Genomic DNA, 9,711 nt, shown 5'->3' on the forward strand with positions numbered 1-9,711 from the left:
TAATAGAGTGTTACGAGTTGAATTGTGTACTCCCAAGATTCATTTGTTGAAGTCCTACCCTTTAGTACCGAAGAATATGACCTAATTTGGAAAGAGGACTTCCTGTTGTATTCTGTTGCTGATGTAATTAGCTAAGTTAGGATGAGTCACACTAGAGCAGTGTGACCCCTAATCGAATATGACTGGTGCCCTTAGGAGAACCCCATGTGAGAATGGAGACCCAGACTGGGTTGACATTTCCATAAGCCAAGAAACACCAGAGATTGCCAGCAACCCACAAGAAGCTAGGATACAAGCTTGGGGCAGATTTTCTTCTCAGCCCCCAGAAGGGACCAACCCTGCTGACACCTTGATCTTGGATTTCTAGCCTCCAGAACTACAAGACCATGGATTGTTTAAGCCACCTGGTCTGCAGTTTTTTTCTTTCTTTAAAATATATGTTGAGAGGTTTATGTCAAAGCCTTGACTTCCATGATTGTAGGGACTGGCGAGTCAAACTGTAGGCATGCCAACACACTTGGAAACTCAAGCAGGAACTGACACTCCAATTTTGAGGCCGAACTTCTTCTTCTTAGTGTGTGGTTTTTATTAGAGCAGCCCTCACAGACTAATACGAGACATGTGATCCTTGGTACACAGGGTTTTTAGACATAAGTAGGGCCTAATAGTGACTGCAGGACCGAGGCTGTGTCTTAGAACCCGTACGCCCACAGCTTTCGCTGCGGTTTGGAATCAATAGTTTCGTAAATGATAGGAGCCTGGCACAGTTAAACATTTTGGGGAATCCCCTTAGACTTGACAGCACAGCCTGTGGTATAGGTAGAGGAGAGACGCAAGATGTGAGAACGACACGAGGCTTCAAGAGAGACCGAGCCCCAACTCTGTCACTTGCCGGCTGTGGGATTCGCCTCGGAGCCTCAACCGTATTGCCTACGACTTGGAAGCGGTGCATTAGCCAAAAAAGTGGCCCAAAAAGCCTGCCACATCCTTAGCATCCAGTTGTCAGTGCAAGGCAGCTGCCAGCCTGGGACTACGTTCCCCCGGCCCCCTGCATCCAGAATGACGTTCGCACCAACCCAGTGTGAATGGAAGTGATGTGTGACTTCTGTTGTTTTAAGAAATGAAAACATCCTCTCTTCTACCAGCTGGAAGCTGGGGGCTCTGGGCCCCAGGGACGGCAGCACAAGACGGAAGGGGCCTAGGTCTTTGAATCAACCATATGGAGAACAGCCAGCCACAGAATAGGGACACCCATGTTGAACTGTTACACGAGCAAGAGATAGCCGTTGTAGTAAGCCACTGACATTTCGGGGTTTATTTGTTATGGCAACCAGTGTTGACAAAAATACCTCCCAGGGGCGCCTGGGTGGCGCAGTCGGTTAAGCGTCCGACTTCAGCCAGGTCACGATCTCGCGGTCTGTGAGTTCGAGCCCCGCGTCAGGCTCTGGGCTGATGGCTCAGAGCCTGGAGCCTGTTTCCGATTCTGTGTCTCCCTCTCTCTCTGCCCCTCCCCCGTTCATGCTCTGTCTCTCTCTGTCCCAAAAATAAATAAAAAACGTTGAAAAAAAAATTAAAAAAAAAAAAAAAAAACCTCCCAAGTTTCAAAGAAAACACTGAAGTACGGTAAGGTACAGCATAAACACAGCCATCATTCCAAGAGCCCATCACATTCATCAGACACATTAATTGAGTCCCAGGCAACCACACTGGTATTATTAAGCCCCGTCTTGGTCACTGGAGACAGTGCCTCAAAGACCGTGATAGTAGCAGCTAATACTTAGCGCTTTTTTTTTTGATATACACATATATATATACACATATATATATACATATATACACACACACACATATATATATATATATATATATATATATATATACACATATATATATAGGGTTTGGTACAATCTGCAGTTTCAGGCATCTGCTAAATGTCTCGGAACACATCCCCTGTGGATAAGGGAGGACCACTGTGTTCCTCTTCAACTCGAACAAATAAATACCGGGAAACATATTTGGGAAAGCGTAGCTCATCACCCTGCTGCCTGCTGCAGTGGAAGCAGGACACACAGCAGGTCACTGTCAGCAAGGGCGACAGCCAACCTCTTTCCAGAAAACCCTGGGGCTGTAGCAACGGCAGTTAGCACTCAGCGCTAATAACAATATTTTCTGTAATCCTCTGAGCCAGTGACCGTGGGACTGCAAACCAGATAATGAAGTGCGATGTGGGGAATTCATTTTAATGGTTCACCCACTGAGCACAGAAGGCAGAGGCTGTTCAGGCTCCCAAACCAGTGCCTGCATTTCAAAAAGCTTTCAATGCTCACTCAGCATGAGTTGATAAAGAATACAGTTTGCTCCACGTTAAAGCTCCATAAAATACCTAGCAGACGATGTGATTTTCGATGCAGAGAATTGATAATCAGCTCTGTCCTCCACGTTCGTTCATTTATCATTTCTACCCTGTCTGCCTCCTAGAAGGATCTGGAGTGCATATTCACACGCCCTCAAAGGAATGACGTGTGTGAAAAACTCCTCCCAGTTGTTCCTGGAGGTTGTAAATGCAGAGTACAGGACTGCGGAGATTTGGCATGAAATAAAAAGTTATTGGAAAAGGGAACTGTATCTGTTCCCTTTTAAAGACAATTACTTCTCTTAATCATTTAATAGAACTTGGCATTTATTTGGATTCATTTTTCCTCCAGCTGTAATTTATAGGAGAGAGAACTCCATGAAACTCATCTGAGGAGCCAATTGTACATTTTCCCCTGTAATACTTTGTAATTAATAGGTTTCTCCCCCTGTTTTCCTGAACATCCAACACTCAATGGCTGGCCAGATTGTGGTCTATCAACTGTAAGTGGCCAGCACCCCTGCAAACAGCTCTGCTCTGAGCTTTCACCTGCAAATGGCATTGTAACAGTGGGTTTCAGGACGTCCAGCCAAAGGTGTCAGACATCCGGGTCTGACTTCCGGGTCACAGTGAAAAGGCCGTTTGGGGTGCCATCTACCAAGAAATATTCCCTAGAATGAAGACTTGTGTCTTCTCAGTGTCCACCACACGTGAATGAGTAAATACCTCCCTGCCTTGAACACAAAGCCCAGTTAAGTGTATGAATTCAGCCAGGGAGAGAAAGCAGTATTCAGTCACCAACATTTTTTTCTGTGGATCCCAAAATTCAAAAAGAAAAAGTTTCTTTATTACATAAACTCGACCCCCAATGTGGGGCTCGACGTCACGACCCCAAGGTCAAGAAGAATCTCACGCTCCACCAACTGAGCCAGCCAGGCACCTCTTACCAAAATGATTTCTAGGGGAGTAAAAGCTAATTGTAAACTTACATTATCGGGTGTTGTAAAATACATGATCCCCTTATGGGTGTTAAGGATAATGAATTTAGCCTGAGTTCCAAATGTGTGAAATGGGTTTTAACTCAAAAAGTAAGGAGGACTGTGGGGTAAAGGATGGATTGTAGACCCAAAGGTGATGCAGTGTTGTTTCTCCTTCAAAACCTTTCCCTTGTTACTGGGGCGCCTGGGTGGCTCAGTCGGTGGGGCGTCTGACTTCGGCTCTGGTCGTGATCTCACGGTGCGGGGGCTCGGTCCCCACGTCGGGCTCTATGCTGACAGCTCGGAGCCTGGAGCCTGCTTCAGATTCTGTCTCCCTCTCTCTCTGCCCCTCCCCTGCTCACGCTCTGTCTCTCTCTCTCTCAAAAATAAATAACCATTAAAAAACAAAACAAAACAAAACACCTTTCCCTTGCTATGGCTTTGATGCCAGGCAAGGCTACAGGACCCAAGGAAATACTATGAACAACCGAAAAGCATGAATACTTGGTTTCTGAACAGCAAGAAATGCAAATACCTTGAAAAACCCAACGGTGTCCTGGCTGGCAATGTGTTTCTTAACACACAGAAGCAGCTAGGTGCTTCTCAGCACGCTCTAAAGTTCGACTTTTGGAGCAAAAGAACTACCCGAATGTCTCTGATGAGTCCTAAGTTTACCAACAATATACCATAATGGGGTCAGAAACATTTTTGAGGAACGAGATTTAAACAACTGTCCAAAATAACACTCCCACTACAAAATCCTTTGTGGAAAAAGACAAGGCAGGAATATAGCAAATACATCCTAGCCATCTTTTTCAATGCACAAAACTCAAAACTCAAAATACACAAATCAAAACGTCAGGCTGGAGTTCTGAGCAAGGGGAGGGTTGCACACGTCCATCAATATTTGCTCCCTTCCCACTAAAACCGGAATAAGTGTTTTCACAACAACAACACCGGAGATAAATCCTTCGTCTTGAAGAGAACAGGAGAGGAGACAATACACTAACAATCTGGAAGCTTGAAAGCAGATGGACAAGTCAAAATTGACTTCACAGATAGCCAAACCCTCAGCTGGCAGTGGAGACAGCTGAGAAGCAATCTTTATACCACAGATTTCTCAAAAGCTCAGGAACTGGAAAGTCCAGTATCTCCTGAAATGGGGGTAAGGAGTGACTATAATATGGAGGGTTGGGTAAAAGGTGTTTGGGGAGAGTCAAATTGGGCCTTTTCCAAATCTGCTTGGGCAACTGCCTCTCCCTGATCCTGGCAGTAATCTGAAAGTTAATTTCTCAGTAAAGTAAGGGGAAAAAAGGCATTTTCTTTCTTTCTTTCTTTCTTTCTTTCTTTCTTTCTTTCTTTCTTTCTTTCTTTCTTTCTTTCTTTCTTTCTTTCTTTTTTTTCTTCCTTCCTTCCTTCCTTCCTTCCTTCCTTCCTTCCTTCCTTCCTTCCTTCCTTCCTTCCTTCCTTCCTTTCTTTCTTTCTTTCTTTCTTTCTTTCTTTCTTTCTTTCTTTCTTTCTTTCTTTCTTGTGTATTTATTTATTTTGAGGAGGCAGGCAGAGAGAGAGGGAGAGAGAATCCCAAGCAGGCTCTGCACTGTCAGTGCAGGGGCCAACACGGGGCTCAAACTCACAAACCATTGAGATCATGACCTGAGCCGAAATGAAGAGTCAGGTGCTTAACCAACTAAGCCACCCAGGTGCCCCCCCCACAACAAAAAGCCATTTTCAGACGTGCAAAGGTTCAAATAATTGATCTCCCATGTGTGCATCCTTCTTCAGGAAGCTACTGGAGGATATGCTCTATCAAAGCGAGGAACAGACCACGAAAAAGGACATGACACTCAGGAAACAGGGGATCCAGTACAGGAGAGTGTGAGGGGAACCCCTAGCTGGGTTACCATTCAACAGTCCTAGAGAGTAAGCCCTTGACATTTAAGAAGATTCAAACATGTGTAACTAAGGAAAGTGTAGGGCTCTGTATCTGTCTCCATCCATGAAAATAATTGAAATCTCCGTTCTATGAGTAAGATCCCCAAGCATAATGTGAATGCTTGCTTGCATTGAAGCCTGGTGCCTCTCTCTGAATATTCTGGCAAGAATGTTCTGATCTTCATAGGTTTTATATCAGAATAAAATATACATCTACCTATATATTTATGTACATGTACATAGACATATATATGTGTATATATACGCATATATGTGTGTATATACATATATGCATGTATGTGTATGTATATATATATATGCATATATATATATATGCATGTATATATGAAGCTACCTAACAAGAGGAATTCTCAACCACACATGGATTATATGCAAGAATAGCCTTGGAAGGAATCCCAATAAGCTGGAAACAATAGTTGTCTTGGGGAAGAGATTTGGCAGGCTGGGAAGAAGGAGGAATAAAGAAGACTATTTCACCATTTGATTTTTGTTGTTGTTCCTTTTGAAGTTTCTATCATGTGCATGAATTATTCAAAATAAATTAACGAGACTAAATAGATCTAAGCAAATCATGCTTGTCACTATTAATCACTTTACTGGGATTTCTTCCAATGAGAATTCTTGAGGGCAGGATTACAAAACAACCTGCCAGGTTATTGTAGCATTTCCCACACTCTAATGCAAACATTTTATTCTGGCCGTCTCACCAAGGTGAGTGGGACATTCAAGCCAATGAACTTGGATAAACAAGTCCATGCGATAAACAAAAAAGCGTTGCCTGCTGCTGGTTCTGCCCCTAGGAGAATCTGTGAATCTGAAGGTTTGGGAGGAAAAGAAAGACCACACAACTAGGACCCAGACAGAAGTAGTTTTCTGTGCCTGCTCCTGTGCTTACTAACGGTGTCACCGTGCGCAAGTGACAAGCCGTCCGAGCCACTTTCCTCCTCTTGGACAAGACTGATATGAGAATACAAAACTATGGTACGGATTAAAGCAGGCAGCAGAGTGCCTGGCACAGGGGGAGATGCTTCCACAGCATCAACAGCATCCAAAGGAGTCATTCTAACAGGTGCCATGCTCTTCCTCTCTGCCATTCTTTCCTTTAACTTGGAAAATAGGATCCTTTCCCGTGCCCAAGCAATTTCCCTGCTGGTCTAATAGGCTTTACTACTGAAAGGAGAATAATCAATAACTCCATCTAATTTAAAGTTGATTTTCAACTGATTAAAATGTTTGCCCCTGAAAGGAGAGCAGAGTGAATGGGGATGTGGCAGGAGCCTTCAAGGATGGCCCCCGATGATCCCCAACTTCACAGCCGCGTGTATCCCCTTCCTGCATGGCTGTGTGATCAGTAGTGCTGGTAAATTACTTCCCAGATTGCACTGGAGGCACTTCAGCTTCTATCTTGGGCTCTCTCACCCTGCCCAAGTTATCAAGAGTTATCACACGCTCTGGGGGAAGCTGTGTCATGACACCCGGCCCTATAGAAAGCCCTCACCTGGCGAGTGAGGAAGAGAAGCCTCCCCCTGCCCACAGCAAGCTCAGGAGTGAGTCCTCCAGCTCCACTCAAGGCTTCGGAGCCTCCAGCTCCTGCTGACATCCTGACTCCAGGCTCACGAGAGGCGCTGAGCCACGACATACGCACCAAAATAAGGATGCTAACTTTGATGCGGTACCACGATCTAATCCTCGGACCTCCTTCAGGCTTTTTCCTACCATCCCAGCAAGACCTTCCCAACAAAGAGAATGAAGCCCCAAACCACGGGTTGCATTTAGTTCCTTCAATCTAGAAAAATGCCCCCGTCGTTCCTTTACTTTCATACCTTCGATTGTTTTACTTCCATATTTTTAAAGCCCACAGGCCAGCGATTTTGTAGAATGTCCCTCAAAGTGGCTTCATCTGACACCTCATCATTAGAGTCAGAACAAGCATCTTCGACAAGAATATCACCGAAACAACACTGTGTTCTTCTCGTTGCATTTTCCTGGCTGGCGCATGATTTAGGTGGCACCTGCCAGGCTTACTCACGGAAAGGTTGGTCTTTTTCCCATTGGAACTAATAAGTATGTTGTGGGAAAGTACTATGCTTAGTAAGATACCCTCTAGATCCATTCATGTTGTTGCAAATGGAAAGATTTCAATGTTTTTTTTTAATGGCTGAGTAGGACTCCGCTGTATTTTGTGTATGTGTGTGTATATATACACACACATACACACACACACACACACACATATATATATACACACACATATATATGCCACATTTTCTTTATCCATTCATCTATAGATGGGTACTTAGATTGCTTTCGTATCTTGGCTACTGTAAATAATGCTGAAATAAACATAAGGGTGGTAGGAAAGTTCTTTTAAAAGTAATCGCTACACCCAATGCAGGACTTGAACTCACAACCCTGAGATCAAGAGTCACATGCTCCACTGATTGAGCCAGCCAGGTGCCCCTGGTACTTTGGACCATGTAAATATCCCAATCCTTATCAGATGTTTAATTAATTCATTTTTAACTTGATAATACAGATTCCTATTGCATCCAATGATTTTTATAATCATTACTATAATTACTTATTTTAAAACTCAAATTATCCCGTATTTGTGCAGTAGGAGCCCTTTCGAGCTGGCTCCTGTGTCATTTTGAGCACGTCCTTACTTTCTGGCACAACGAAGTGCTCCAGACTCATCTTGTATTTTCCCTGCCCTCGTCCTGGAATCAGTCATTACCCCTTGGAGCCCTGGCTCCTGTTCATAGAGAATAGCATTTAGAAGCCAAGATCTGGGCACTAAGTGTGCTTGCGGCTACTGAAGTCTCACTGTTCCCAATTACTGTCAGTGGACACAGGGAATATACGTATTTATAACCTATTTACATCTGTATTTATTCCTATCATTTATCTTTCTATATTGAAAACCTTGAGTTCACGCCAAGTGGTAGCCAGTCTCCAAGATGGTCCTTGATGACCCTGCCTCCGGGGATTCACGCCCTTGTCTGAAAGGCACAGAGACTGTAAGAAATGAAGAGAGGCTGTTGGGCATCCAGAAGTCTACTGGAAGAAAACAGGTGGAGCAAATCACACAGCTGCAAACACATACTACCTTTCACGAAAAAGGAAAGATGCCCCAGAAGGAGGAGCAAAGAGCCATGGAGAGTCACTCCTGGGCAGGAATAGACCTGAATCCCAGTCAGTGAGCTCCCAATATTTTCTTGGCTGCATTTCAAACTGCCTTGGACCACTGACTGCGGTGTGTCTCCCATTTTCCCCCTTTATGAATAGGTCTACAACAGTTATCCTACGCCTATATCTCACCATTTGTGTGTTGGTGTGTGTACTTTAAGGGGTGGGTGGGGAGGGGCTGATAATTTGTGTCTTCAGTTCGTGAGTCAAAGGAACTGCGTTTGAAGAGCCTTATCTGCACCTGGATGGCAAGATCCTGGACTTTGAGCGGGTGCTACACTGGGATGAGATTTGGGGAAGAAGGGTGAGCGTATTTTGCATGTGGGACCCACAGGAATCATTGCAGACTAGAGGGCAGACATTGACAGGCAGCCTTCAGGATTGTCCCCATTCTTACCCCAGTGTGATTTCCATCCGTTGCATATGGGTTGCACTTAGTGATGGCTTCTAATGAACAGGATAAGGCAGAAGTGACCCTGTGTCACTGAGACTAGGTCTTAGAAGGCAATGTGGCACTGCTTCGGTTCTTAGATCACCCACTGTAGGGGGAAGCCAGCTGCCATGCTGGGAGCTTTGCTACGGAGAAGGCCACATGGTGAAGAGCGGAGTCCCCTGGCCAACAGCCACATAAGTGAGCTCGAAAGCTCTAGTCAAGCCTCGAGATGACTGTGGCCCTGGCTGGCACCGTGACTGCAACCTTGTGAGAAACCAGGGGCCAGGACCACAAGCTAAGCGGTTCCTGCATTTCTGACCCATAGAAACTGGGGGATCAAAAATATGTATTGTTTGAAGCTGCTAAGTTTTAAGGTTCTTATGCAACAACAAATAGCTAACACAAGGGTGCCTGGCTGGCTGAGGTGGAAAAGCATGTAATGCTTGATCTCCGGGTTGTGAGTTTGAGCCCCATGTTGGTGTAGAGATAACTTAAATCAATAAAACTTAAAAAAATAACAAATACACTCCAATTGTCCAATTTCAGTCCATCCCTGTGGGGTTCATTCTTGATTTCTCTCTTTCCATATTTGTAACTCCCTTCTCTGACAATGAGAAGCCTGGCTCCCATTAGTCTTAACTAATTTGCTTGTCAGTCTCCCTCCGTGCAACCAATGCCTGTTGCTGCCACCACTTTATTCTCCTCTCCTATGTTTTGATCTAACTCATCTGTTAACACGCTCATAAGGTGGCTGCACGCCCCCTCCCCCGCCACGTGGATGCCCTCCTCACCTTGCTCCAGGCCTC

This window comes from Neofelis nebulosa, chromosome 4, assembly GCF_028018385.1.
Source record: "Neofelis nebulosa isolate mNeoNeb1 chromosome 4, mNeoNeb1.pri, whole genome shotgun sequence".
In the NCBI taxonomy this organism is placed as follows: Eukaryota; Metazoa; Chordata; class Mammalia; order Carnivora; family Felidae; genus Neofelis; species Neofelis nebulosa.